The sequence below is a fragment of the Pleurodeles waltl genome, chromosome 7, assembly GCF_031143425.1.
Source record: "Pleurodeles waltl isolate 20211129_DDA chromosome 7, aPleWal1.hap1.20221129, whole genome shotgun sequence".
In the NCBI taxonomy this organism is placed as follows: Eukaryota; Metazoa; Chordata; class Amphibia; order Caudata; family Salamandridae; genus Pleurodeles; species Pleurodeles waltl.
In genome coordinates, this window is record NC_090446.1 from 1,446,925,012 (window position 1) to 1,446,941,735 (window position 16,724).

The following is a 16,724-nucleotide window of genomic DNA, read 5'->3' on the forward strand; positions in this document are numbered from 1 at the left end:
ATTATACGTACTGCATCATACACTAATGTCCTGAGATTCAATTGTAAGCGTGAAAGGTTGACTATGCCTCGTAGGACTTGAATACCGCCCATGGACAGTAGAAAATAGTTTCTTCTGATTAATGTGATGAAAAACAGGGTACCTCAAAGTAGATGTCGTCACTCATATAGTAAAGAATTGAAAGGTTTCAGAGACATAAGAGCAACTGTGAGTTCATGTGATACTTTGTTTTTGACAGTTTTATGGTTCAATAGAAGAGATATTAATCTGCTCATATAAGTCAAAGGGCATGAACATGCTTAACACAGCCATGCTTATAAGCAAAGTTAATATGTTTCGAACAACTGGAGGAACAGCTTAGAAAATAGTGGTATGTCAATTAGGCCTGGGGGGTGACCAAAAAAACTCCTCTGCGCTACGTGGAGTTTCGCAAGTAGCAGACTGCATAAGGTCACGCCGTTCGCGCAGATTGTTAGAGCCGGATGTTTGTCCCTTGCTGCAAAATCAGTGCGAATGGCACCACGCGCAGTGCAAGAGGGCGCTGCTTCTTTTCTGCTGCTCGAGTAGATTTCCTACTCGAGCAGCAACTTCCTCGACGAGAACGGAAGATTTCTCAACGCGAGCGGTAGCGACCATGCACAACTGCCCGTGTTGAGAAATCTCACTAGGAGGTCGTGATTTTCCTCGCTCACCAACATTAAGTTGGCAAGCATGAACGAGGAAAAAACTCCGCTCTGCTACACGGAGATTTTCAGAACTCTGCGTTCTACGTGAAGTGCAGAGTGGGAAAACTCTGCAAACTCCACGACCCAAGCAGAGTTCACCACCCACTCCTCATGGCAATGTGTGTCAAGAGATAGAATGCTCTGTTGCCATGCTAAAGAAAATGTGCATCAAATTTGCTTCAAGGAAGATTGTGTGCCAGTAGATAACGAGCTGCCCTGTCAGGATATGAATGAATAGAGCCCCCTCCAGTGAGCAATTTACATTGTCTTACTCTTAGCCGTAGTGCTACCACTCACTATAACCTCAGCCTAACCCTCACACTAAAGTTAAGCAAGCACCCAACGCTATGATTTCTAGTGTGTAGTGCTGAGGTTTCTATTTTTTATTACATTATTTTCTTTTAACAAAGGCTGATATCCGGTCATGAAGGGTTGTGTTGGCCAAAACAGGCCAAGAAAAGAAGAGACTGATATTTGTACCAAATGTACCCACAGGTGTCTATAACTAGGCTAGGCCATGGGTCACTTCCTTTATGAAGTTATAAAGTAAGACTGGAGTGTAGTCATAATTGCGGCAGATAGAACATTTCCAAGGCTTTAACATCCCGCTCCCTCCCTGGTGGTAAGTGCTTGTCCGGGACTAATACTTGTAGCTGGAGTTTTAGGGCTAGAGTTGTTGTACTGGAAGCAAACTATTAAGGGTTACAGTGCCATAGCTTGTAGGCCTGGTGCATGTCTGATTGAGCATGCAAGCCTTTTACACTCAGGCTTTGCGCTTGCAGGCCGCGTGCACTCAGGCTTTGCGCTTGCAGGCCTCGTGCACTCAGGCTTTGCGCTTGCAGACCTTGTCCACTCAGGCTTTGTGCTCGCAGGTCTTGTGATTGCAGACATTGTGCATGCAAGTCTTGTGCAGTCAGGCTTGGCACTTGCAGGCCTTGTGCACTCAGGCTTTGCACTCGCAGTCGTTGTGCATGCAGACTCTGAGCATGCATGCCCAGTACTTGTGCACGCAGGCTTTAAGCATGCAGGTGTCTTTTGCACTAAGGCTATGGGAATGCAGGGAATGTGCACGCAGGCTCTGAGCATGCAAGTGTTGTGCACAGGCTTTGAGCATGCAGGCCTTGTGCATTCAGGCTTTGCGCATGGAAACTGACTTTGATGGCTGACAGTTCAAGGTTTTTTCCTAATAAACACACTTTTCTCTCCAGATCACAAGCCTCGTCTGCAGAGTTGAGCATGGGTGAGTACAAACCAATTTCCTACATTAATCTAATATTACTTCACTTGTAATTCTCAAATTCACAATATTCTGTATAGAGTTCATAGTCAAAGGTTAATGTTTGCATGCGCAGTGGATCAGAAAGAGTGATAAGCACAGTGCCCATCATATGTCTTTAGTAGTGGCAGCCATTTCAGAAAAAAATCCCTTTCTAAGATTTACAGGTAGAAGACCACCTTCCTGCAAAAACATTTGTGGTTCCGCATTGGCCCTTCGATGTTCATAACAAAAGTGCCCACTGTTGCTGGTATAAAACCATGTAGAGGTTTGCATCAGCATTAAGCAGTGTTGTTGACATGGACTTAGTTCACTGAAAAAAATACATTCCCAGTCGATTCAACAATTGATCTGCCCTGCCCGTGCCCTTCCTCATCATCACCCAACACAATTGTCCCTATTCCTAGAATCTAGGAGGAAACACCCTACAAACACTACAACCTTACACATATGGCAGAGTGTATTTAGGACATATGGATTTTGCATAGGCTAGTGTTTTAAATACATTTTATACAGGTTCTAGAAGGAGACATTTTAATCATTTGATGAACATTTATAAAGTAAAAATCCCCCAGATGCTTACAAGTACCCTTGAGTACACTCCAACAGGCCAATGGGCACCTTTACGTGAATGAGAAGGGAAGGTCCTGCGTATATTAACAAAAGTTGTCCAAACAACTCCATCCCAGGCATTGCGCTTGGAACGTGCACTAGTTAGTTCTTTTGCTATTGCAATGGGAAATCTAGTACATAGGGTTTACAGACTATTGCATGCATGGAAAATCGCTCTTAGAGATCTTTTATAGCATGAAACAGTTACAATACCCAAGGAATACTCTGCTTTTACCAGAAAACGTAAGTTTGTTTTAGAAAACCTGGATTGCATGATATAATATTTGCAATCATGGACCTTGGACAAATTAGGCATTTTTAAAAAAACGTAATCCCAAGATTCAATTATACTGATGACAGTTATTATTGCAAGAAACTGAAGCTGTATACACCTTTTTTTTTAGATAAAAGAGTCCATGCGACCTCAAGAGTATCTCCTCATTTACACTAGACCACAGAGTTAGACATGTTTTACTTGCATTCAGGTTAGGCACTCTCCCACTGAATGCATACAAAAGCCATTGGTTTACTTTGAAAAATTAGACTGGTCTTTGTGATCTGTGCCATGGTGGGGTTCAAGGCTGAAAACATGCACTATTTGTATGTCCGGCGGTTACAATACCTTATAGCTGTTATTTACTTCCCTTTTTTAATCTTATATAACTAGAGTTGATGGATTGATTGCTCCAATATTGGCTCAGTCGAATGAGCATGTATGCCATAATATTTTAAATTTGTTTAGTACATTTTTGAATCTTTTTATATTATCAATGGTGATGATGCACGGAAATGAATTCATGTGTTTCAGTCTTTTACATTTTTATAATTGTCGATCTCAGTTGAGTCTAAATCAATAAACTTGATTGATTGACACCTATCACCTTTTCACCCACCATTACTCCTGAGTATGCCCTCTACTGTATCTGGGGGAGAGTTTACAAGAGTGTGATGTGATAACCCTGGTACTCTTGCTGCACTCAGTCGTAGAGTGAGGTTTCCTCCTTTTACCGGCCTCTTCTGCAACCTCTTTGGTCTGCCGCACTGAACTCTAGTAGCATGAGTTACCAACTTGAGTGGTCGGCCAGTTGTACTCAATAGAGTGAACATCATGTGGACTTCTTTTGGATCATGGACCTACCAAGCCTCTGTGGATTGCTGTATCTGTTTTTGTGTTTGCATTGCCCCCTATGCTTCTTCAATGCATTTGTACAGCGCTCTGATACCCAGATGGGTCGTGTTCGCGCTTTATAAAACTCTGCAAATAAATACATAGATAATGTACTGGAGCCCTTCAGCATGAGCTTCCTCAAAGAAATGTCACCTGGTTGTACTGTACAGAAATTTGATAGAGGGAGCGGCTTCCTACAGTGTTCGGTCAGTGATAACGCACAGATGTCCGGTAGGATGAGTTCCCACCTACAGTACTCAGTCAATAGTACAGTGCTCTTGCATGCAGGTATGTATGTATTGGGATTTCATACAGCACAAGCCTAGCCAAAAGCAGGGGAACTCTATAGAGTCAAAATGAAAGATAGTCAATCAGCGACAGAGGCGGGAGCCGGGTTCTTCATTGTGATATAGTTTCTCGAAAAGGTGGGTCTACAGCTCCTCTTTGCTAAATTGGAGCAGGAATGGGGTGTGCATGGTGGATATGGCAATGTTGTCCAGATTCTGGGTGCCTGGGTAGAGATGTCCCACTGCCTTGCCCTTTTCTTTTTTCAACACCTTCATCTCCAGTCTGATGGTGTCCTGACTGCAAGTGAGAGGCGCAGGTGGTGGGGAGCATGTCAGCCAGATGGGCAAAGCTGCCAGTGGGCATGACTTGGTAGATTATTACAGCTGCTTTTAAAGATGGTGCAGCTGGACAATGGGAGCCAGAGGAATTCCATGAGGAGGTCCGTGATGTGGTCCTGTTTCGTCAGACCTTTGCCGTCATAGGATGACATCACGGATGTCGAGTCTGAGAGGCCGTGGAGCAGGGTGTTGTTAAAATCAAGATGTGGGGGTTCTGAGGCCACTTTCTGGGAGGAATGGTTTTACCTTCTTGAGTATGGATAGCTGGTAACAGGCCATCTTGGCTTTCTTTGCAATGTTTTCCTTGAAGGTGACCAGTGTTCAGGATGCATCAGAGAAATTTGGCATTAGATGAATGTTGGGGTTCAAATCTGTCCATGCTCATGTTGTTGAGTCAGATTTAGACTACTTGTTGCTTCTTGCTATTGGTGATCAATGGGATTTCCTTCTTGTTCAATGCTACATCTCTACATCTGGATGAGGGCAGGCAGTGTTTGAGGCGTAGAATGACTGTAGCAGAGGAAACTTTCAAGTAGAGTGTGTGATTGTATTGGTCAATTTTGATGCTGTTATTGGTACGTAGTGTTCCATATGGAGGTTGAAGACGGCAGGGGATCAGGTGTAATCCTGGATGTGTTACATTTTCTGGGAGCTGGAGGTTAATTGTACTATCCAGGGCTCCAATAAAATGAGCTGCATCCTAAAGTACTTAGCCATTAGTTCCGTCCCGGTCCCCAGTCGAGTGAGCTACATCCTGCAGCAGTCAGTCAGTAGTTCTATTCAGGACCGTGGTGGGGTTAGCTGCCTACTGCAGTGCTCAGTCACTATTTATGTTCAGGGCCTCTGTAGAGTAAGCTGCCTCCTACAGTGCTCAGTCAGAAGTTGTGTTCAAGGCATCTGTAGAGTGAACTGCCACCTGCAGCGCTCAGTCAGTAGTTGTGTTCAGGGCCTCTGTAGAGTGAGCTGCCTCCTACGGTGCTCAGTTAGTAGATGTGTTGAGGGCCTCTGTAGAGTGAGCTGCCTCCTGCAGTGCTCAGTCAGTAGTTGTGATCAGGACCCCTGTAGAGTGAGCTGCCTCCTGTGGTACTGAGTCAGTAGTTGTTTTCAAGGGCCTCGGCAGTGTGAGCTTCCTCCTACAGTGCTCAGTCAGCAGTTGTGTTGAGGGTCTCTGCAGACTGAGTTGCTTCTTGCAATGCTCAGTCACAAATTGTGTTCAGGGCGTCGTTGGAGTGAGCTGCCTTATGCAGTGTTCAGTCTGGAAGAGTGAACTGCCCCTTAAAATGCTCAGTCAGTGGGGCTGCACTGGACTCCAGCAAAGTGTGCTGCTTCATACAGAGCTCAGTCGGTGTTACTAGAACGGACTTCAGTACAGATAGTTGACGCAAAGTTGGTATTGAAACGCTCTCACGTTTGAGAATCAATTTAGGTGCTGATCACGTGTTTTTAGACCAACAGCCGCCTTGATCCTTTGCATATAAAAATGTCAACGTGTGAAACAGCAGTCAGATTCAGCCGGTGATGATATGTGGAGCTGTGGGTGAAGGATTTTGGTGCATAAGCAATAAAAAGCAGATGGATTGTGGTTCCTTCTAGGTCATGTCATCTCTGCTGTTTTTGAGTAATAAGTTTCTTGTTCTCTCCTTCCCTTCCAGAATCTTCTACTTCCAAGGTTGTGGATCAATTTTATTATGGTGAGTCCCCCAAGCATGCCTCACCCCACCCCCACAATAGCTTTCAGATACTGAATACACTCACTCCTGGAGGCACAGACAGCTCAAGCATGAGTAGTTTTCCTATGTCCAAGAGCGGAATGTCATCTTTTTTGCAGTCCATTCATGTAACCAATTTTGTCAGCTTTTCTTTCAACAGAACTTCACATCGCTGGTGAATTTAAAAGAAACAAGCATTTGCAATGCAATGGGTCTCGTGTTTGCTCCAGTTAGAGCTATTAGCGTTCTAAATTCCTAAATGGACTTTTCTTGATACGTGAATTGAAAATGAAGAGTGAAACAGTTGACATAAGTGAGCCAATTCACAGCGCCACGGCCACCATGAGCCTGAGCGGGAAGGAGAGACACAAAAGGAACAAGAATTTGCTGTCAGTGAAACATATTGGCAAATGTGCAATTATCCATGTAACAGGGTTTGTCCTCAAGGTGGTAACAAATCCGCCCCAAGGCTGGACAAATGTAAAGCATTTACCAATGTCATCAAAGGATATTTGAAAGGCAACCCCACGGACATGTGAAAGTGATGAGCGTGAGGTGGGTGTGGTTAAAAGCCAACATAGATACCAACACATCGAAAAAGCAGCGTTTGCGCGCTGCTATGCTCAACCTAGAAAGGATTAGTGGTAATGGTTTGCACACTACAGCTATCCTGACCTTCTCAGGCCTGTGTGACACCTTCCACCACTCATCTGGATGAGAAAAAAAATTACTGTATGGTAACAACGTATCACAGCAGTTTTCGACTCATACAGGACTCTCAGACACCCTCTCAATTGGCGCTGTTTGCAAGCACTCACACACAGCACTCCAACAAGTGCGCTTCATTTGCACCTTTACAAGATAGAGAATTCGGTTCTCAGTGTACTTTCCATGTAGTATATGCTTCCACCTGTGTCCTGGACATCTGCAGTTCTTTTCGTGATGGGGTGCTGTAGGCATGAAGGTGCCCTGGGATACAATCTTCCTCCTGAAGGAGAGTTGCTTTGCATGCAGGAGTTTCTGTGGTATGTGCTGTCTCTCTACAGTCATGCACGCCTTGAATGCATCTCTGCAACCCTATCCTGACGTGGCCTCGCTCATTCTTGTTGTGACACGTACAGAGAAACCTGACCCTTGTCAGGAGACACCAGGCCGCTGCCAAGCTTTTAATAAAGATTTGTTGTACTTGGAAACTAAACCCAGGTGGCGGGTGTCCTGTTGCACGCTCTCACTGCCCGTGTAGTTTACTGCTTGATAAGCGCATGCTCCACACTGTTGATAGTTACATACCTGCATCAAGACAAACTGCAGTTTTAAAGTCGTCCCAATAAAATCAAAAAATAAAATAAAATCAGGTCAACCTTGAAGGCAAACAGCCACTACCTTGCTTCACAATTCCATTCCCATCTGTGTCTTCAGTTGTGTGGGGACACAGCACTGAGCACTTTCTACATTGGATCAAACCGGTCTGGGGGGGGGGCAGTGGAGGTTCCTGGGTAACAGGCAGGGTTTCTCCAGTCAGGAGGTATGGACAGTGCCTCTACTTTACGAAGGTGCTCAACTTGGTTACTATTTTGCAACATCGGATCGTCTGGCGGGGCTGGGCACCTCCGAGGTTGTTGGTTGGACCTTTGTGTGAACCTCCTATTTGGAGCCTGAACATCTCTACCTTGTTTGTCTGCTGGCCTTTTGTTTTTCCTGTCTCCCACCTTAACCCTGGCACCTGGGGAGTGTGACCTGGCTAGGGTTTTCAGGGGAAAGTACAATACTTTGGGGGTTGCAGTGGGTTGAGGGCAACTGGAGTGCCCAGTGGCAGGTGGAGGGCCGACTGGCACACCAGCAGTTTGAAAACCGAAGGGCATCTACTTGCTAGTTATCAGGGCACCACATTAGGGTGCCAGAAGCAAGTGTGTACAAGAGTGTGTGAGTGTACAGCTGTGCAAACCCGGGTGTAATGCCTAGGCATTAGATTTATGTGAGGAAGTGAGTCCGAGTGAAAATGAGTGAGTGCTGGGACAGCATCCTGGTGCTTCGGGGTACTCTGGTTCTGCCAGGGATGTCCTCAGATTCCCGTAGCACTTTACTAGCGCGGCTGAGGCTCTGGGTCTGAGAGTGTGAGTATTGTGATATACATTTTCTGCTTCTATGGCCAGCCCGAGGTACATCCTGAATTACACGGGCTACGCTGAGTGTAAGGGACGTGAGGGTGGGCCTAGAGCTGGCAGCAGGTGGGTACCTTATGGGGGTGTGGGGAGGAAATGTGCTTTCTCCATATGTATATTCAGTTATTGATGTTTAACGTTATTATCATTGACCTATAGATGGAGATCACATTGTAATCGAACTGCGTTGATCATGTGTGTGTGTGTGTGTTGAATACACATTTTCTATACATACAACCTGTGTGAAGTCTCTTTTTGGGATTGTTCAACTGGGAGTTGTGGAAATGTGCTCTTGCTTTACATATAGCCTCTGAGATAAGCCTGACTGCTCGGTGCCAAGCTATCTAAGGATGAGCACAGGTTAGCTAGCGGGTGTACCTGACCATCCCGTACAGGAGCAGAACACTCTGCCTGGCTGGGCCTAGGCCTTAGCCAACCAGACCGAACTGCCTCCAACAGTTGTTTTCTGGTGTTGCTCATGGACCACCTTTACATGGTACAATCGGCCAATAAGATAGCAAAGGGAGTATCTTATACTTCTGTATTATCTGTGTATGCATGAGTTTCCCAGACACCTTTTCATCTATCTTTTTGATTCAGTGATCTATTAGTGGTGCAGCAGCACATAAACATACTGACAATACAACATAGATAAACAATGCGATATATTCTAAGTAATCTATCCATGTGAAATAATTTGCATTTAGAAATCTAGTGACTCCTGTCCAATAAGAACCACTTATTTTATATAAAGAGTTTCATTTCCCAAAACAGAGCAAATTTCGACAGACAAGATAGAAAAGCAATTGGGCATCATCAGCTCATCATTCATTTCATACATTGTTTCATAGCTGCACAAATATCACCAACAGCAGCTGACATAGTGGGAATATGCTTATGGCATTGTTTATCAAGCCCCTCAAACAAGGCATCTGTAGTGCATTGTATTCATGAGCTAAAATGGCTAAATATTAATTATTTTGTAAATGGAAAGCGCAAATATGCCTATTGACGTACTGCAGGTTTAGCAATTCTGAGATATTCTTTTCATATTACAAACGTGCCAAATGGTCAAGTCCTGCATCCTCTGCTGGTTACAGGGGAAGCACTTCTTCCTGGAAGCACTGGAATCCTGTGCTTCTGTAAAGATCCATTTTGGCACTTTCTCAACTGATACATCTATGCAGTATTGTACGTCCTGATTATGACCCTTTGCATCTCTATATCGTGGATCGAAACATTGACTCTGTTTGGGAAATGGCAATTCTTTACATTCTTCATCAGCTGTTCACAACTGGGCATATAACCCTTCCTCTTTTTACTTTGTTTCTGTCTCTCTATCTTTGTCTCTTTGTCTATCTATCTCATTGCTGAGGCATCTTACCTTTCCTAATGGAACCTAGAGAAGACAGTTGTTTTTGACAGCAATTGTGTGATGGTGAACGTGTGCCCCCTATTGCAACATGTAACATTGTCTATCTTCATGACATTTCCAGACTATGACACTCTGCGAAGAAATGGGTTGCTCTTTGCTGCAGTCATGATTATTATTGGCATGTTTGTACTTGGTAAGGACGTGGTAAATTCCTATTCCATACTCATCAATGTTCAGTTATTTGATGTATGACCTTCCCTTCTCTGTCACGTGCCTCTTTTGCATTTACTGCTCTTCTTCACACCCCAAGGGTTTTTTTCAATTACCACTCCCCTCCTCTGCACTGCCTTCTTCTTCTTCTGCCATGTTTTACCATTTTTTCCTCTTCTCTTTCCCTCTCCATCACACTGCTCTTTCTCTCCCCACAGCTGCTGATTCCCATTCCCCCCTCCCACCTACTAAAACATCTCTCCTTCCTCTTTCCCTGTTCTTTTCTTTCTTCCATTATCTTATTACCTTGCACTGCACTTCTTTCCTAAGCTCAATTTCCATCCCCACACCATTCTCCGCCCATTATCCACTCTCGGCCAAGCATGAACATTCAGGACCACAGGGGCCATGCTTTTCTATCCATTTCAGTGCGTTTAGGGGAAGAGTATTGGCCTTTAGTCTATTAAACGCTGCCTAATGAGTGGAGATTGGCCGCACTCTTTTCAAACACATCTCCTAGAAGCTGATGGACCACAGACATTCTTTTCTCTGTATTTTATCATTAAATATTCAAGGCCCCAGCACCCCCTGCTCATGAATGGGTCCCACATCAGCATATTAGGAGATCAATGGCTTTAGCACTTCTGTCAGTTGGCGCTAGGCAGTCAAAACAGTGCCAGCGCATCGGAAGAGGACAAGAATGTGCTGTATTTCATAAATATGGTGCATTCCTGCCCTTTCACATTGGCATAGGGCAGTACAGAAAGAAGACTTGTGGCTCTGTCCTGTACCAATTCCCCATAAATATGCACCTCAGTTACATCAGAGGCCGCATTACAAATAGGGTGCACTGTCTAGCTATGCACTGCAGCACATCCTCAAATGCTTGCACGGGGTGCAGAGCGGGACAGTGCACCCTATCATAGCAACTGTGTAGTGTGCACAGAGCAAGTGCAAACTCATTCATAAACTGCAAACAACAATTAGTGAAAGGCAGACTGACTGCTTGAAGATGCAAGTCTGTCTTTTAACTGCAGGCGGTGACCAGGCCTCAGCTTTTAAGGAAGGCAGGGATACCCCTGCTAGTGTGTGCTGTGTGCGACTTCACCTGCTTGCAGTGGGATAGTAAAGGGGAACCTTGGGACTCCCGTACGCTCCACCCTTGTGGAGCACACTGACTGTGAGCCACCACCTTGAAGCGTACAGGCAGTGCGCCTGCTGATGGCCTCTTTGCCTCTGTGCTCACATCTCAAATATGGCACGGGTGCAAGATTCTCTCATTTGCATGTTGTAACGCCCCATACAGATGAGGGGACATCCCCTTGAGATTGTAGCAGCCCACATTGAGCACTGGCATAATCCATATTGAAGAAGGCGCTACGTCCATGTTAGCATATGTGGCCCCTTCTGCAATAATAAAGTGCCTCCGGGGAGAAAAAGTGGGTGTGCATGCTGGCTGAACCCAGGGCCACTTCATATAAAAATACTAAGGGTGTTACTTTGCAAACATTCTTTGCACTCACCCTATTCCTGCTTGTCTTTCCCTCTTTCCTTTCTCGCTTTCCTATGGCACTTGCTCACTATTCTTTCATTCCTCTTTTTTATGATTTATTTACATACTTTTTGCCAAATTAAGCTCTTGCATTAGACATATCGAAGTTGAAAGGCCATTTTACAAAAGAATACATAGAAATTAAAACAAAGCATTGGCAAAGCCAATAGGTTTTGCCGTTGTGAGATCCATTGACATTGTCAGTGTTTTTTAGACATGTTGCACAGCAATGCGAGCTGCAGTGCAACATTGCTTACAGCAAAGAAAAAAGCGATATGACGAAGCCAGCACTGACCATGTCATAGCGCTTTTCTTTCTTTAAGCAATGTTGCACAGCAGCCGGGCTGCTATGCAATTGTTTAAAAAAGCACAGGGACAATGCTTTTCCCTTGTTTTTACTGCTTTTTCCTTGTTTTTTTCCTCTTTGTCACTCCTGCAAGCCACCCGTTATGTTCCACCTAGCCCTGCCCACTGCCTCTCAGCGCCCCTCCCTCCTCATAGGACCTACTTAATGGAGGCCGCAGCATGACCCTATTGAGCAAGTCCCAGGCCCAGCTCTTCCCATGCTGCTGCATCGCTCTTGCTCCTGTCTTCTGCTTTTCTCATGTTTTTAAGTCCCTTCTCCTTGATTTTCCCTCATTCTCTGACTGACATGCCAGAAATCCTGCATGCTCTGAATGCACCTATTGTGAGAAACCCTTTTAAGCAATGCACTCATTTCATCTTGATATGGTGTACATATTTTCTGGGTCCCACATGGTCTGGCATGCATTTTATTTACCTTTGAATACTAGTCTTATACATATTCCACCTGAATTCTGTGCTGAATTGATGTTAAATTGCATTAGTTCCTGCCCACCCGACTGTCCCCTTCCACCCAAGGTCTATCACTGCCCCTCTTTTCCACCTGTCCTGGTACTTTCCCTTGTGGACCCGCTTGGCCCATTTCTACCAGTTTTTTTCTCCATCTCTCTTCCCAGCCCACTTCTGTACTTTTTCCTATTAACTTAACACACACTTCCACCTCTCATTATTTTCCCTGTTTGCACCCATTCCACGATTACACCTCAGCACTTTCACACTGTTCACCCATCGACCTCTCCCAACATGTACTATGCAATGTTTTAGTATGGTTTCCATTTATATTGCTTTTTTCCTAAAGCTTTTTAATGCTTCAGAATTTTTTTAGGTTTCTTTACCCTGTTTGCATCTATAACCTTTCACATATCAAAGTACATCACTGGTGACTCTAGGAACGTGACTTCATTTGATAATTATTTGTTTCATTCTGTTGCAGTGGATTACAGTTTCCTAAAACGGATAACCAGACAGGTAAGGGTGACGCCCTAAGTTTTTTCATCCATCCATAAAAATATCTAAGGCCCATATTTATACTTTTTTTAGCGCCGTATTTTTGTGGCACTTTTTGACGCAAAAGCGGCGCAAACTTACAAAATACAATTGTATTTTGTAAGTTTGCGCCACTTTTGCATCAAAAAGTGGCGCAAATGCGGCGCTGAAAAAGTATAAATATGGGCCTAAGTCTCCTGGACCCATCTTGCAGGACCCTTTACAAACATCCTTTTCTGAGGGCTCCTCCCACCTGTATGCCTACATGAACATTGAGCAGCCTTCCAATCCTCAATCTGTCCTATGCCAGGCTTTACTCATTCTCTCCTGTCCCATCTCCCCTGCAAACACCTTGGGTATCTGTCTCAGGCTGTGCACCCCAGCCTCATATACCCAGACATCTCCCACTACTGAACCTGCATTACTGCCTAAACCTGCACCTTCCTCACTTTTTCCTACCTTGTACCTGGAGGGTCCTCCGCGTCCTCACCTATTGCAGCCCCAAGTACATAACCTGGAGGACATTTCTTTATGTATGAAGAGGGTCCTGGCCATGATCACCTGCCCCAACCCCCTGTACACCGCATGAAGAACACCTCTGATTGTACTTGCAGGAACCTCCCCATCCTCACCAGTCTCAGCCCCACGTACACAACCTGGAGCACATGGTAGTGTGAAGCTGTAGGGTCCACCCCATCCTCACCTCTCCTATCCCCCTGTACACAACATAGAGTACATTTCTGCTTGTACTTGCTGGAACCTCCTCATCCTCACCAGTATCAGCCCCACGTACACAACCTGGAGCACATGACAGTGTGCATCTATAGGGCCCACCGCATCCTCACCTCTCCCAACCCCCTGTACACAACATAGAGTACATTTCTGCTTGTACTTGAAAGGTCCTTTCAATCCTCACCTGTCCCAGCCCCATGTACGTAACGTGGAGGACATTAGTGTGTGTACCTGGAAGGCCCTCCGCATTCTCACCTGCCTTAGTCCCATGTACACATCATGGAGAACATTACTGTGAGCACAAGGATGGCATTGCATGTCCTCATGGTGTACATTTGTTGCATATAGATGGAGTGGCCTCCCTGCTCTGCTGAGCAAGTCCCCTGTCATTCAACCATCTCCAGTCCGAATTACATGATTGTTGGAGCTGAGAAGACTGCAGTCCTTGCACATTAGTGCAGGGTAAAAGGCAAAGTGCAAATCAGAAACAGTGGGTGGGAGAGAGGTTAACCAAAGGATGAATTGGGAGGCAACTTGTTTAAGCCATAAACCAAACTGTGGTTCAATGTGCCGAATAGGTAGAGACATGGCTGTGAGGTGCATTTTCCTGATGGAACAAATGTCTGCTGGATAGCAACACCCCTTGAGGAGTGCCATTTGCAGACTTAGAGGGTTTGGTGGAGCAGGAGCACAACCATGATTGGGTGGTGCCCCCACCCCTGCAAACACATGTATACCTTGCTTTGAAGGAGGAGCTGAAATGTGTCCTTTTCTGGCTCCTCCAGTGTAAACCTTTGACCTGGTGGCCCCAGCTCACAGTCAGATCACACAGACCGAGTGACATAAGTGGTTTTCCCTGCGCAGTACATGCCATTCCAGGACAGGTACATTTCTCAATAATCTCCCCAGTCAGAGAGAAAACTCCATGCACACCCGGGACCTTGATTTTTTTGCATTTCCCTTTCTGGGGATTTCTTGAAAAACTTTGTGGAGGGGGCACAACAAATATGGTACCTGCTCATCAAAGGTTCACTGCCTCAAGTGGAGCCACTGCAGCAGTGGGTCAGCTGCAGTCAGTGAGATCACCGTCTCCCTTGCAGGGATCCTAACATAAGACGGGCAGTCCTCTGTCGTGGAAGTGGAGGTCATGGCTTCCTCTGAACTGGCAGACCACGTGTTATGCTCTAAATAAGGCCCTTTTCTCCTGACAGCATGTATGCTTTAAATGTTGCAATGCCAAATCCACTGACAGACCCAAATACTCACTGACCTGGACCCCCTGTTCAGCCATGTACTGGGTCCAGGGGAGCCTTGCCCCACCCAACTGAGAGGGTTCGATTACCATAGGGTAGACCCGCGATCGAGACTGGCCGCTGGGCGCCAAAAATGACCCAAAAATTTGCCACCCACATCACGAAGCACCCGTGGACAGGAGACACTCTTTTCCCTTTATTTAACTCTCACACCTTTTCTCTTTGGTTTGTTCCTTTTGCATTGTTTTAACCCAACTCAAGTGATCCTATTAAATCCGAAGTAAGTTTAATGCACATAGTGGGATGCTATGCAATAATGTGTATCACTTGGCTTGGAAATGTTCATGTAAATCTTTTTGGAAAACAATAAAGCTTCTTTATTAAAAAAAAATGTTGCAATAATTTGTATGTAAAGAACATTGTAGAGTCTCTCACTGCTCTGAAGTGGCAAAAAGATGGCATATTAGTTTTAACTGAAAACCAATGCTTAAATAAATCCATATTTTCTTCCATTCCTTTCTCGTGCCTCTCACTTTGTTAGTGGATGGAACAGAATATGTGGGTGTTCCAAACACCAAAAGTAAAATAATTAAGCATCATGTACTCTTGTTTCAGGGCAAAGCCAGGAAACTGGCTGCATCCCGGGATCAGAAAGGCCGAACCTCAGTATGATTACAAGTTGCGTCACAGCTGGACACCATGTCTTTAAGAGGCCACAGACTTTCAATCTTGTTAGTAATCAGGAAAGAACTGTTTATAGAATGTGTCAAGCAACCTTCTTTTTTTCTCAGAGAAAATGCTTAATAATATCTTTAGATAACCCTCCATCAGTGCTTTGAGGTGGACCCATAGCAGCACATGGTACGTGGAGCTCCATGACACTCTCTACTGGAAATCAACCGTGATGTCCTTGGATTAACCCTCATCGATGTCAAGACGAAGTTCATTGAAAGCACTTGGTTTGAACCTTTGTGACACTTTAAAGGGGTCGTCCTTTGTGATGATCTTGGATTAAGCTTCATCAATGCTCTGAAGCAATTTCTTAACAGTGCCTGGTATGTGAACTCAGAGACACTCTCCAAGAGTAATTCATGGTAATGTTCTTGGATTAATCTTCAATTCCACCAATCAGTTCATTGACATATGACCCTCTGTGACCATCTAAAGCAATTATCCTTGGTGATATTCTTGGATAAATCTTCATCAATGCTGTGAAGCACCTTCTCGGCTATACCTGATATATGAACCCTGTGACACTCTCTAAGGGATATTCTTGGTAATGTTCTTGGGTCAACCATTGTCAATATTCTGAAACAGTCCTTTGGTATATGAACTTTGTGTCCCTCTCCGAGATTATTCACGATGATGTACTTGGATAAAGATGCATGTAAACTGTGAAGTCGTTTCTTGTCTGTACATGGTAAATGAATCCAATGACACTCTAAAAAGGGTATTTTTGTTGGTGGCTCTTGGTGATGTTCTTCGGTAAACCTTTCTCAATGCTCTGAAGCACATCATTGGCAGTACCTGATATATGAATCTTGTGACAATCTGTAAGGGTAATTTGGGGTATGTTCTGGGATATATTATTATTGATGCCCGGAAGCACTTCAATGGCAGCATTTGGGCTATTAATCTCTTTATTGCTACCCTTCCCTGGGTGATATTCTAGAATGAACTGGCATTGCTACTCTGGTATTACCCAGTATATAATCCTCTGTGATGCTCTTTAGTAGTTACCCTTGGTGATATTCTTGAACCATCATCATTATTTAAAGCAGCTATTTGTTTTTTTTGTATATTGACCTCTCTGGCATTCTGTATTAGTTGTCCTTCGTGATATTCTTGTTTGAGGCCTGTTCAATGTTTGGAAGTGGGTCTTTTGCAGTACTTGGTATGGAATCTGTGTGACTGCCTTTGCGTTATACTCCATGATGTTCTTAGATGAAAGCCCTTCAATGCTGTGCTTTTTAC

General features: G+C 44.6%; 1 long non-coding RNA gene across 1 annotated transcript in view; it reads left to right on the forward strand.

Annotated features, from left to right (window-relative positions):
* Positions 1-16,149, forward strand: part of LOC138246465 (uncharacterized) — a 34,543-nt gene extending 18,394 nt beyond the window's left edge. Inside the window, exons 2-6 of the long non-coding RNA XR_011194296.1 lie at positions 1,934-1,965; positions 6,060-6,098; positions 9,775-9,846; positions 12,713-12,747; positions 15,366-16,149. This is a non-coding gene — a long non-coding RNA (uncharacterized lncRNA). The remainder of the gene's footprint in view (positions 1-1,933; positions 1,966-6,059; positions 6,099-9,774; positions 9,847-12,712; positions 12,748-15,365) is intronic.
* The last annotated feature ends 575 nt before the right edge of the window (positions 16,150-16,724 follow it).